Below are 13,534 nucleotides of genomic sequence, written 5' to 3'. Positions count from 1 at the left end.
CTCACAAGCCTAATCTTGAATAATCACTTCGATAGACACCCTTATCTCAAAATACCCAAGAATGGATTGCTCCCAAAATGAATGACACATGTTTACATACTCAAGATTCCAAGGGAGATCATTACCTCATAATACACGTTGGGGATGGATTTCCTTGAAGCCATGTGTTGCATCACTATTCATTGGTTTGAAGTGTTAGGTGAGACCATCACACTTCACCTTATTATAGTAGTTCATTGGCGTAGAAAACCAACTAAGCCAATTAAGATAAAAAATACGAGACAAACATATTACCCACAAACAAAAAACACAATATTCATTATGTTAACTCAAACCCTAACCTACTCAATAAACTCCATAACTAATTTATTTTAATTATTAATTTTGTGCTAAAAATAAACTCTTTCTCTCCTTAATGTTATATCCTATTTCAAAAATGAAGAATTATGTTTCTTCTAAATAAATACTCATAATAATAACAATAATAATAATAAAATAATTTAAATTCCAACTTTATATATATATATATATATATATATATATATATATATATATATATATATATATATATATATATATATATATATATATATATATATATATTACTATGAATTTTAAATTCTCTCCTCCTTTCCCATAACGTCTAATTAACTTTCTTTGTGAATTAGTCCAATTTATTAGAAACATGGAAGGTGTCTTCTCCCCCACATGTTTCCTTCCGTATTCCTTTTACATCCTTATTTTTTCATTATGACAAGGATAGGTCAAGTTTTCAAGTGAGTGAATCTTTTACATTTTAATTCAAACTATAACCCTTATCTAATTTTTCTCAATCTTTCTCCATTTTCTTACTTTAGTGGGCCTGATGGTTGAGAACATGTGTTTCCTTGTAAGAGGCCACAAGATCAAATTTAGAGCGAGTCAAGTACGTAAAACTCTTTAGAATTTAACATATTAAATTTATGGGTGGAAGCTAGGCCGTGTGTTTCCTTGCAAGAGGTAACAAGTTCAAATCTAGAGCTAGTAGAGTATGCACACCTGTGTAAAACTCCATATACTTTAGCATATTAAATTTATGGGTAGAGGCTAGGCCATGTGTTTCCTTCCAAGAGGTTACAAGTTAAAATCTAGAGCTAGTAGAGTATGCACATCTTCATCTATTTTAGCATATTAAATCATTGAGTGGAGGCTAAGCTAATCCCTTATCCAAAAAACAAAGAGGTGTCATACACCAATTTGATATATACTACTTTTCTTTACTTTGTTATCACTTCAATTTCTCCACATTCTTAGAAACATGGAAGTTGTCTTCTTCCAACACATTGCCTTTTTCCTTCCTTGGACATCCCTAGTTTTTTATTTTGACAAGAATAGTTGAAATTTTCAAGTGAAATTGAAATTTTTACATTGTAATTCAACCTATAACCCTTATATAAATTTTCCTAATCTTTCTCCATTTTCTTACTTAAAAAAGAAAAAGAGAAATAGCATGTCTAATGGTTAAGAACATGTGTTTCCTTAAGAGGCCACTATTTAAAATCTTAGAATTTAGCATATTAAAACATTGGGTGGATGTTAGTGCATGTGTTTCGTTGCAAGAGGTCACAAGTTAAAATCAAGAGCTAGTAGAGTATGTATACCTCCATTACATATATTTCACTTGCTAGTGAGAGTTATTTTGTCACCTATGTCTTTATATGAATTTTTTGTGCCTACATGGGAATTGAGTCTTTCCTAATGGTGAAAAACTCCTCACTTTCCACCACTGGACCCAACCCCTTTGGACTTATAACTTTTATATCTTATTAGTGAATGTTATGAAAAATAAAATAGGTGTTTAATTTATTAGAAATTTCATAGCTTATTGATTAATATTATGAAAACTAAAACTAATGTAGAATAAAATTTATGTAAATAATTAGTGGTGTAGGATAAAATTGATTTAAAACATATATTTTTATAATAAAGCAGTGATGTTTTATCTAATTTTTAGTTTAAAGATTTATAGTCAAGGATCTGGAAAGGTTTTTCAGAATTATATATATATACTATACATATCTATATATATATATATATACATATATATATATATACATATATACATATACATATACATATACATACACATACACATACACATACATACACATACACATATACATATACATATACATATACATATATATATATATACATACATATATATATATATATAAATTTATATATAGATATATACATATAGATATACATGTACATAGTTACATAAAATAATAAAATATACATATATATATATATATATGAAATTTTTTGGGCCGAGAACTATAGCCCAGTATGGGAGAGATGTTGTCACATAAAGTTACATTTAAAAATAATAAAATAATACTTTAAATTAACAAATTAAAAATAGTAATAACAAAAGAGATTATTCTCCACCAAATTAAAATATTTCAATTTGCATCTTTATTTTACATAAAATTATATAAAACTAGCTGAATGTAAAACAAAATTACTTTTTAGTACGAAGAAGAAATGTAATTTATTCACCACTTGATATGGAGATTAGTAAAAATATTAATTTATATAAAATAATTTAAGTTAAAAAAATTATAGTTTAACTTTTCATAATTAGGGAGATGTACAATTTATTTCATTTTTAATATGGAAGTGATATATAAGATTTTAAAAATATCAATAACAAATTTTTTTTTAAAGGCCATTATAAAAAAAATATTTTAATATATAGAGTTGAGTCTAATAATCTAATCTTTGATGTGTTTTCCGAAAAAAAATATTGGCCAACTTCCATTTTTCATACAATAATTCCCCCAAATTTTAAAATATAAAGTTATTTTACTTTAAAAATCATCAACATTATATAGAGAGTATATATAAATTCATTATAAATTTAAATAATTTTACAAATACATCAATTAACATTGTATACTTTGCATATTAGGGACTAGTGATATTAGACAATTTTTTTTAACTTCAAGATAATTTTCCATCTTTAAGATTTTCCCTCATTGAGAGGATTCTTATTCCATGAATAGTTGATTTCTAATTCATGTATGAGAGAGATTTGTAATTCTTTCAATTCCTAATATGCATTTGATATGTAATATTTTAGAAAATATTAATAATAAAAATAATTAAATATATGTATACAAGAAAAAATCGTAGGAAACATGTTTTAACATTTTAATGTGGATAAAATGAACTATAAATAAAATATTTCAATCTCAACTACATATATATTATACCAAACTAGATCCATTTTAACATTGGATAGACCAAGCAAAGAGAATAATCATATATATTTTCACTCTAAAAGATGTTTAAATCCTAAAGGATTTGATCCCTCACGATATTTGGTAAATCCCAAATTAAAATAGACCTAGACTTGTTTTAATAAAGTTAAAAAAAACAAAAATAAATAAATAAATAAAAATTATTTTAAATAAATAATATAGTATATTAAAATTAATATATTAAATCTAATTTTTAAATATTTTAAATAAATATTATAAAATATTATTTTTATTTTTCTACACATTTTTCGAAATTTATTTAAAACAAAAATTTAGAAACATATATATACACGATGTTAGAACTTACTTCTAGTACAAATTTATAAATGATATTATTACTCACATGACTTTTATATAATATAAACTTATCTTAAAAAAAATCATGTAAACTATTGTTAATGGTTTTTTTTATATATATATATATATATATATATATATATATATATATTAAAATAATATATTAAGTAATCATTTAAATGATGAAAATAGTGAGAACGTTAAATTTAACAAATGCTACATAGTAGTTAGTACTTACAACTGAGTTTAAATATAGGTAAATTGAAGTAAAAATATTGAATTCAAGTTAGTGTTAAGGTTTAGAATTAAGCCAATTTAAGTTTTAATAATTGATAAATTGAAGTATTTTGTTAATTGTAATTATATTAAAAATATAAATATAAACACAACTCATCTAGGTGTGAGTTGGAAGATCACCTCATTAAGGCCATCATAATGGACTGTCCCACGAGGTACAGAACCATCGCCCCCCATGTGCTCGAGGTGATGGGTGTGGTGGAATTTTGTATGATGATGGAAAAAGTATTAAGGAAAGGTGGCAGTAAGAGGAGGGAAAGAGTTTTAGTATGTAATCACCTTGGAGGGGAGGATAGTGAGCATTGGAATGAAGGAGTGCAAGGAGATTAGAGCGACAGGTAGGTGCAATGACTCCACGAGCAATAGAAAACCCAACGATTGCAAGCGAACGAAACCGAGTATGTAATTGGCATCCTCTCTTATCTCATTATGCTGCCCTATTTCTAGTTTCATCTTTGGAGATGAAAAGAAAACTAGGGAAGGGGTGTGGTGATTATAGGGGATGGCAGCATGGGTAGGTGATAATAACCTGCATCTCCCTTAGTAATCTGATGGAAATCCTAACCATCTCGCTCTGTTTTGATATTTGCCTATCCCGTATGGGAATTATGTTGGTATTGGGTAGGAAACAAAGTGTAGGAGAATGTAGTCACGTCGCTAGAAAATATTCGGGTATGGAGATATTGTCCGCCTGTACACTCGCATTCTAGGAGGAAACATTTGTCTTTTGAACATGCACAGTTGGAGGGGCGATTGCAATGATCTGGGAGCTAGGGAGAAGGAGGTTAAACTCTGCGGGCATGAAACCTGGCAAGGAATTGAGACTGGTTATGATAAAATGGGAAGGAGGGGGGATGACTACTATGCTACAAAGCTCGGGGATGGCTGGCCACCTATGTTCGGCACCCACTATGTTTTCTGGGCTGGCAGCAAAGGGCAACTCAAACAGGTTGGGCTAATGGCTGGAGGGCAGTTGGGCCACTGTAATTGGGACAAGAGGGATAATGCATGCATGAGTGATGCTAAGGGGGCGATAAAATTCGGGCATGGACCCCCATGTGCGGGGCATGGGCAGGGCCTCTCTACGTATCCTACCTGCAGCCATGAGGGGCATGTAAATGCAAGCATCAAGGCGGTGTTTGAAGCTGGGGGGATGGAGCAGCACAATTTTACCACCCTAAACAAGAATTCTGCAGTAACAGAATACTAATTGGTCAATTGAATTTCTCGCATGCAAATCAGGTCCACCATGTGGTAAACACACCCTGGCACAAGTAAATTCTATGATTGAGAAGGTCACTGTTCATAAACTAGTTAATCCACCACGCACTACCAAGGAATAGGTCAGTGATATCATGGCACGACCAGCAAGGACTCGTGGTGGAGAGAAGAGGCCATGGGACGGCAAGCATGAAATGGAGCCTGGCTCTTCGGGCAGTTGATGAGGTCAGAAGTCTATTGAGCATTTAATTAGTGAAGTGACAATCTCTTACGAGGGGGAAATAAATGAAGAAATTAGAGAATTGTTAGAAGAATGGGAGGAAGACTTGAAGTAGGATAGTGAGATGGATACGGAGCTAGAGGACTGAATTGTCCTCACTCCAGATCTTGGAAGCACAAGAGGGAGAATCGCCCAATTCAAACAAACCCTCTACTTGTATTGGTTGATGAAATTTTTTTTGGGAAAGGCGATCGAGCAGATCTCGGTAGGAATGGCAATCACGGTCCAGGGAATGCCAAACTACAAGAAGGGATTTCAAAAGTTGTAGTTCAAACTACACAAACATGACATCCACCTTGGCCGAATTGAGAAACACCTGTAATGCATTCTAGTTCAGATAGTGTTTCCAGGATCAAATGCCAAAGATACAGCTCCGATTGAATCAACATCAACTGAACATCATGATTAGCATGCCTACTTACTGATAATTTTATTCGTATATGCGGCTAGCTTTTAAATTTGTTTATGTATTTACATATGTATGTAGAACTCTAGAGCATGGAAGTGGACAGGAAACATAAACTTATATTGATTGGATAGAGAGACTTAATATTTTTTGCCGCTAGATGGCAAATAATACAGATAGGAGGCCAACAGACTTGGTTTCCCACTGGGCAAGTTGAGGCCACCTAGCTATCTATGTGGTGTTAATTTTCTTTCTATTAATTTAAAAGGAGGATCTACTAAGCTTAACAAAAAGAAATATAAATATAAACATTTTTACTCTTACTGATTAAAGTGTTGAAGAAAACAAATTTCCTCATAACTATGTTTATTTACAACTTGTTCCTAACCTTTTTATGCAGATAAAAATTATGATGGGTAGTAATTAATGATAAACATGTTATTTACTTGAGCATGACCTATTTTCAAGGATTTTATTTCTGGGTGGTTTGAAGTTTAACAATGAAAATCTAGGAGTATCTAAATCATGTCAGAAATATTGCAAAGGCTCCAACAAAAATCATTATAGAATAAGACTTGAACCAATAATATTGCAGATAAATAATTTTAAATACTAATAAGATTCAACTCATAATATTAAACTATGGAGATGTTGCAATTTTTTTGGGTAAAAAAAAACGTAATAGCGAGTTGAATGCCAAGTTAAATGTCAAGTTAAAAGAAAATTTGAATAGATGAATATATTTCTTAAAATATATATAAATATTAAAAATGGACATTCTTTATTTACATAGATATTTGTTGTTTGAATTGATAACCATTTTAGTTTAATTATTATTTTTTTTGCTAATTTCTTATTCATATTAAGCAAAATTAAGAGTGCACATATACATTTTTATGGTGGTCACCTCCTAAGTATTTTTTTCATCTTGTTCCTATCCATTTTTTATGGGGCAGTTATCCACATGACATTGTGTTGTGCAAAGGCTAAAATAAAAATACATATAAAATAAGACATGAACCAATCATGTTATAGAAAAAATAAAATAACATGCAATCCATAATGTTAAACTATGAAGAAGTTGTAAATTTTTTAGTCAAAACAAAGCATAACCAACATAGATCCATTTGAAATATGGATCTAACATGAGCGAGAGGGATCCAATTTCTTCACTTGCATTTTTTTTATGAATAGACATTATTTAAAGATTTCGTATAGTTATTTATTTCAATTTTTTTAGATTTTCAAAAACAAATATTTTGTCCTAGATGAGAAAAATTTCAACTTTGATGACAGACTAACAACTTTACAATTAATACCTTACAATTCATATTGGGTTGTAAAATAAGCCTTTGGGCTCAATAATACTTTATTTAATATATTTTTTAGGTAGAAAACAAAAAAAAAAAAATTAGCTTATTTTCAATTAGACAATTAAAATTAAAACTTAAAAATATCTATTTTAAAATATTTAAATATTATTTTAAAATTTATTGATACATTAATATTATGTAAAGTTTAAGAAATAATAATAATTTTGAAATTTTTAGAAAATAGACTAGAGATAGAGTGAAATTTTGAATATCATGTAATATTAAGGTGTTGTATCATCCACAATAGTTTTCCAAAGTTATGCATTGATCAATCACCATTAAAAGAATTTGTACGGAAAGTCGAAATCCAAACCTACCATAATTAAAATAATTATTAACTTTGACTTCAATGTATATATATATATATATATATATATATATATATATATATAAAACGTTTATCTACCAAAAAAATGATTAATTATATTAAAAAAATAATAAAAAAAGGTTAAAAAAGTATTCATATAACTCATTTGACAAGTTTATTATTGTTTGATGTACATACAACACATCATGACATTAAAATATTTTATTAAACTACACAGCAGGGAACACTAGCTATATGGCCTTGTTAAAATAAGGATTTGTTAAGGTATATTTGTTGCAAATTCTATGAATATCTTTGAACTTTGAATAATTTTTTTTATTTAATTTCTTAGATTTGTTAATGTGTTTTGTTGTCCTAAATCAATGGAAAAATGATTATTAAAATAAAATATTTGTTAAGAATATTTCTTTTGATTATTAAAATAAAATATTTGTTAAGAGTACTTTTTATTTTTAGCTTAAATTTCAGGGATATTTTTAAACATTGAATGGAAAACGTAAGTTAATAGTTTCCTAAATATTTTTGAAATCTACCATGGACATAATTTCAACAATATTATTTATTCACCTCAATTCCAAGATTCCAAAATGGATGTTGTTGGCTTCACAAGTATTATTTATTCACCTCAATTCCAAGATTCCAAAATGGGTGTTGTTGGCTTCACAAAATGAAATGGAAGATAAAGAAGAAGAAATTAAGAGATGCAAAGTCCCTGGACAACTTTGGAATATATGAAAGGGGGAGTTGGGGAATTTTGGGTTTGTCAGACAAAATGGTAGAAATGAAGAAACATTTGAAAAGAAGGCACATGAATTTCAGTGATAGTAATATATGTGTAGGAGTAAATGAGGATGAGGTGTTGATGGCCATCCAAATCTACCAATTGATGATCTCCACCATCCATCCCTCACCAATTCTATCACAACAACATCCATCACCCAACCACTCTATATAATATATTATTCAAGAAAATTGTGGAGAATTCCTACTGGAAATTGTTTGTAGAAAATATATGTTGTCACGTTGTTTACTACGTACATCATTGGATTGGTGCGTGATTCAACCTTGATTTTTTTTTTTTTTTTTTACTACATACATCATTAGATTGGTGCCTGATTTGGTGAATTACTTGCTACAACTGATCTAGCAGATTGTCTATCTTAGGTGGGGGATATTTATTCTTGAGCATGATTTTATTCAACGCCCTCTAATTTATACACATCCTCCAAGTCACATCCTTCTTTGGCACAATGATGATGGGTGATCCACATGGAGATGTACTCAGTCCAATAACGTCATGTTCCAATAGCTGCTGCAGTTTTTTCTTCACCTCACTTGCTTAAACAGATTGTCTGTACAACTCAAAATTTGGCAATGAGGATTTTAGAAATAGCTGGATCTCATGCTCCACTTCTCTATTAGGTGGTAACCATTTAGGCTCTCGGAACACATCCCTATATTCTTGTAACAACTCCTCCAATTGTTGTTTATTTTTATTAGTACACCCCTCCAGGAATGCCTTGCCTCTTATTGATTTCTCTTCAGAATAACTTTCTCTTAAAAAAAATAAAACATACTTCTTGTTGGAACTGATGAATTTATTGGCTTGGTTGGCACTTACCAGTGAAATTTTCAACTTGCCTTTGTGCGCATTCATGGTAAACAATTTTCCATCCTTGACAAGTTGGTATTGATTACCTCTACTCATGAATATTGTATCTCACATGTACACGTATGGACTCTCAAACACAACTCCACATACATCAAGGGGAACCACATCTAAATCTACTTCATCAATAAAATCAACATTGGTAGCAAATCTAATTTTACATTGTTTTGGTACCTTTAGCTCTGCATCCTTGTTTACCCATCCTAGTGGATATGGGTTTAAATGATCATGAACTTACATCCCTAACTTCTTGATCGACTCTACTACAATGAGATTCGCATGCGATCTTGCGTCAGATAGACCATCAATATTTGTCTTCTTGACCTATATCTCTATATGAAGAGTTTGTTCATTTCTTTCTCTTCTTATTGTTGAAGTCTACTTGAACTCACCTCCTTTTGTATTGATGTACAGATGATCTTCTCATCTATGGCAGAGTTTCTTTTAACTTGGTTGCTCAAATCCACGACCATGAGATTCTTCTTCTTGTTGTATTTCTTCTTATTCTTCAAGTTTAGCTTTAGATGCAAGTTCAAACAGTTCTCCTCTATATGGCCATCAATGTTTCAATGGTTGCTAGGATATTTTCACTAGTGTGTTGTGGTTGTCATCTTTTTTTCTTTCACCCCTTTCACTTCTTCTTCCCCTCCTTAGAATATTCATGTTGCTCCTTTTGCTTCAATCCACTTGATTGTGCTCTTTTCAGGCCTATGTTCTCTAGGTAATGTGCCTATACACAAGCCTTGTTCACTAATTCTGGCTTGAACAACATCACTTGCTCACATAGATGGTGGTGTAGACCCCCCAAATACTTGAGTAGTACATCTGGGTTCATTGGAGAGAACCCAACATTTTAGTCATCTTTCTGAATTTCATGGTGTACTCCTACATGCTTTGGCCCAAATTTTTCCTGAAGTAATGCCACCAGACCACCTATTCCTCCACATACCCAATAGGATAAAACTATGACTTAATTAGGGTTTTACAATTTCCCACTTAGTCACTAGAAGTTCTCCCTCCAGCCTCAGGGTTTCTGTGTGGCTCTCCCACCAGGTCAGTGCATGACCCTCCAATTTCAGCCGCACCAATGAGATTTTTTGTCCTTGCTCAATCTAAGGGACGCTGAAATAAAATTCCAGTTGTTGTAACCAATGGTTCATATTAAAAGTGTCAGCCTTGCTGTGGCATGGCTTGATATTGACTTTTTCTTCCATTTTAAACAATAATTAATTCATGACACTCAAACTAGGTTGATCTTTAACAAATTCTTTCTTTGACTTGTCCTTCGTTTCTCCCCAATATTCTCATCGCCGTTCAAATTTATCTTCTGCATTCAAATCCCCATATTCTCTAAATATCCCTAGTTTTCTATTCAAGGCTGACATGAGGAGGCTTCCATTGTGGTTGATATCTATGTCTTGTTGTTTCAGTCGTGTAAATATCACCTCTACAATATCACAAGGTTAATTTACAAATTCATGAGCCATGATTAGGGTTTTATGATTTTCGGCCCACAGATCTAAATCCTTACAAACTCCATAAAATACCCAAAGAAATCTGCTCTGATACCAAATGATCTGTAAACTCTTGTGGATATTCCACTTGATAGATTGTCATAATAGATCCAATAATAATATATTAAAATTCGGAATTTTTACAATATTACAGTTTTATTAAACATCTACATCTGTAAATTTAATTGTAATTAGTGCATGCATGTGAATGGAAATTATGCAGAAAAGTAGCGAACGAAAAAATAAGATCTCACACACACATAAGACATAAGATATGCTTTGGGAAACCTTTTTGGGAGAAAAGTTAACTGGAAGGTGAGGCCGCTTCACTCTTTTTCTCTATGTGGAAATATGATTGCAGGTACAAAGAAGTAATAAATGTGGCTTGTGGGCTGCTACAGTGCATGGATCCTCTCTGTGTGCTCTACCTCCTATCTCTATCAGCTATCTTTTCTCAACCATGGAACACAATTCTCTCGAAAGAATGAAATGTCTCTCGTTCTTAGTGGCCCGTTATAACACAACCCAATAGCCTACTAGTGATTCAGTTTGACTACTTAAATTCTTAACTATAGTTACAATATAGACTCTTCTAGTGTATTATACATCATAATCATGTGGTTAGGCCTTTTTTCATAAATAATGGATGTTGACATGACATTAGCCTGAATTATGGGTGTGAAAATAGGAAGGTCAACTTCTAAGTGGCATAATTTTTGCATATGGATTTTGATTGATGTTCTTTTTATGCCATTGGAAAGATATTTATGTGTAGAACATCATGAAAAGGTGATGTGCTAAAGCGATGAAGTTTTACCCCCAAAAAGTTTCATTTAATGCCTCAAAATGCCCCTAGAAAGTTTTAGATCCCATTTTTCCAAACAGGGTCTCGCCTGTAAAAATGGCCCCATGAGTTGATTCCTCCAGTTTTTCTACTTTGAATGCATCGATATGGATGAAAAATAATATAATGATCCAGTCTGGATCAATACTCCTTGAGTGTGCTTTAGCGGGGTTGTTGCATTACATTGCATTCAGGAGTTCATTAGGCCTTCACTTAGCCCTTTAGTTAACCTTCTTAAATACATAATTAGGGGTAAATATGACTTCTTTCATTAAATATGATGCCCAAGCCTACCATTTGCGATCATCACCCATGTTTACATTTTCCTAATTTTAGTAAGTCTAATTTTACTAGGGAGTGACACCTTAGATTATATTTGGCGATGATAGGGCACTAACTGGGTTATCACGTCACTATTTAACTCTGAAATATTGCACATTACTTTATCCCTAAGGTACAATATGAGTTTTTTTCTCTTATTTATTGAGATAACCTACCTAACCACCACATCCACTTGTTCATTTTCAAGTATGAATCATGCAATTCACCCAAACCACATTTAATTTTCAACCTGGGGTTCTACCAATTATTTCAAGGCTATCGTGCACTGTATATGCAGGCCACATTTTCCCTACCCAACATTGAACATTAATTATAAATTCATCGATGTGTAACAACAAGCAATAATTGTAACAACAAATAAGAGTAACATCAAGTAATAACTGTAACGCCAATAAGAGTAACAACAATTAGGACTCACATCAACACACTGATAAACATTCAAAACAACAATAAACTCATGGAAATAAACCTAGCACACATCATATCTAGCAGCAACTGGTCAGGAGAGTGGGCCCAACTCCCTAATCAGGGCTATGGTGAGATCAACGAATCATAATATGCTTAGAAGATCAAATTGTCATTAAATAAAGAAATATTACAAGTATGTTGTTACAGACTCATAGTTATAGTATTTCTCCTGTAACGTTAATGACTCTTAACATTGATGGATTTCACAGCTCACAGCTCTACTTTATCCATTTTGTCAATAATACAGTTCCTAGAATTACGGCGTTGTGTTCCTTTGATGACATGGTGGTTTTCAGAAGGAAACAGAATGTAAAAGATAACAACATGTCAATCAAGATATTGATTCACTGTTGCAGCAAATGTTAAAGGATAACGATGCCAGCTTTGATGGTTTCATTCAGTGAATCACGGTCATGTTCATTCTTCCTTCAAATATGCAGAAATAACTGAATTAGCAAGCCACTTAGGTAATAATCCCCTACGGCTATGCTTTACTGACCAACAATCCATAAGTACATGAAAATAGGTATACTTATGTGTTTTATGATATCAATTAACCATCAATGGCATGAAATGGGTAAAAATAACAGGGTAAAATGGGTGAGTAAAAGTATACAAATATCGTCACCAACCTACCTTATTTGTTGACTTTTAGTCTTATTTTTGGAATGTGAATGGGTGGTTATTGCATGCGATATTTTTTAAATCAATATAAATTTCTTAACTCCACTTACTTTTACAAGACACTATCATTAAATATTTTTCTAATTTAGGGTCTCTTTCTCCATTTTTACTTACTAAATATTCTAGGAATGCTAACTAGTTAATTGAGTGTAAGCACAAGAGAACCCCAACTTAGTCTGAATTGTTTTTCTCTCTATAAAAGTATATTTATTGTATTCATGTTCAAAAATCATATTAGAACATTTTTCCATGAGTAATATGAATTGTCTCTTTCGTTAATCAATATTCTTAGCAATTTTGTCCTCTCTTATCTCTTGTCTTTTAGTGGCTATTCTACTATTTTTTCATACTTATATCCTATATTTGTTCTTAAAATCCAATATGGTATCAGAGAATAAGTATTTTTTTGAATAATTCTAATATTTTATTGTGATTTGGAAATGTTAGAATATCCTAAAGAGAGTGTACCTTCTCACTGTGATACTCACTCATTTTAGTCACTT

This window comes from Pinus tabuliformis, chromosome 9, assembly GCF_031772625.1.
Source record: "Pinus tabuliformis cultivar Carrire ecotype Pingquan chromosome 9, CPIR1, whole genome shotgun sequence".
NCBI classification, from domain to species: domain Eukaryota; kingdom Viridiplantae; phylum Streptophyta; class Pinopsida; order Pinales; family Pinaceae; genus Pinus; species Pinus tabuliformis.
This window is presented reverse-complemented; position numbering follows the sequence as displayed.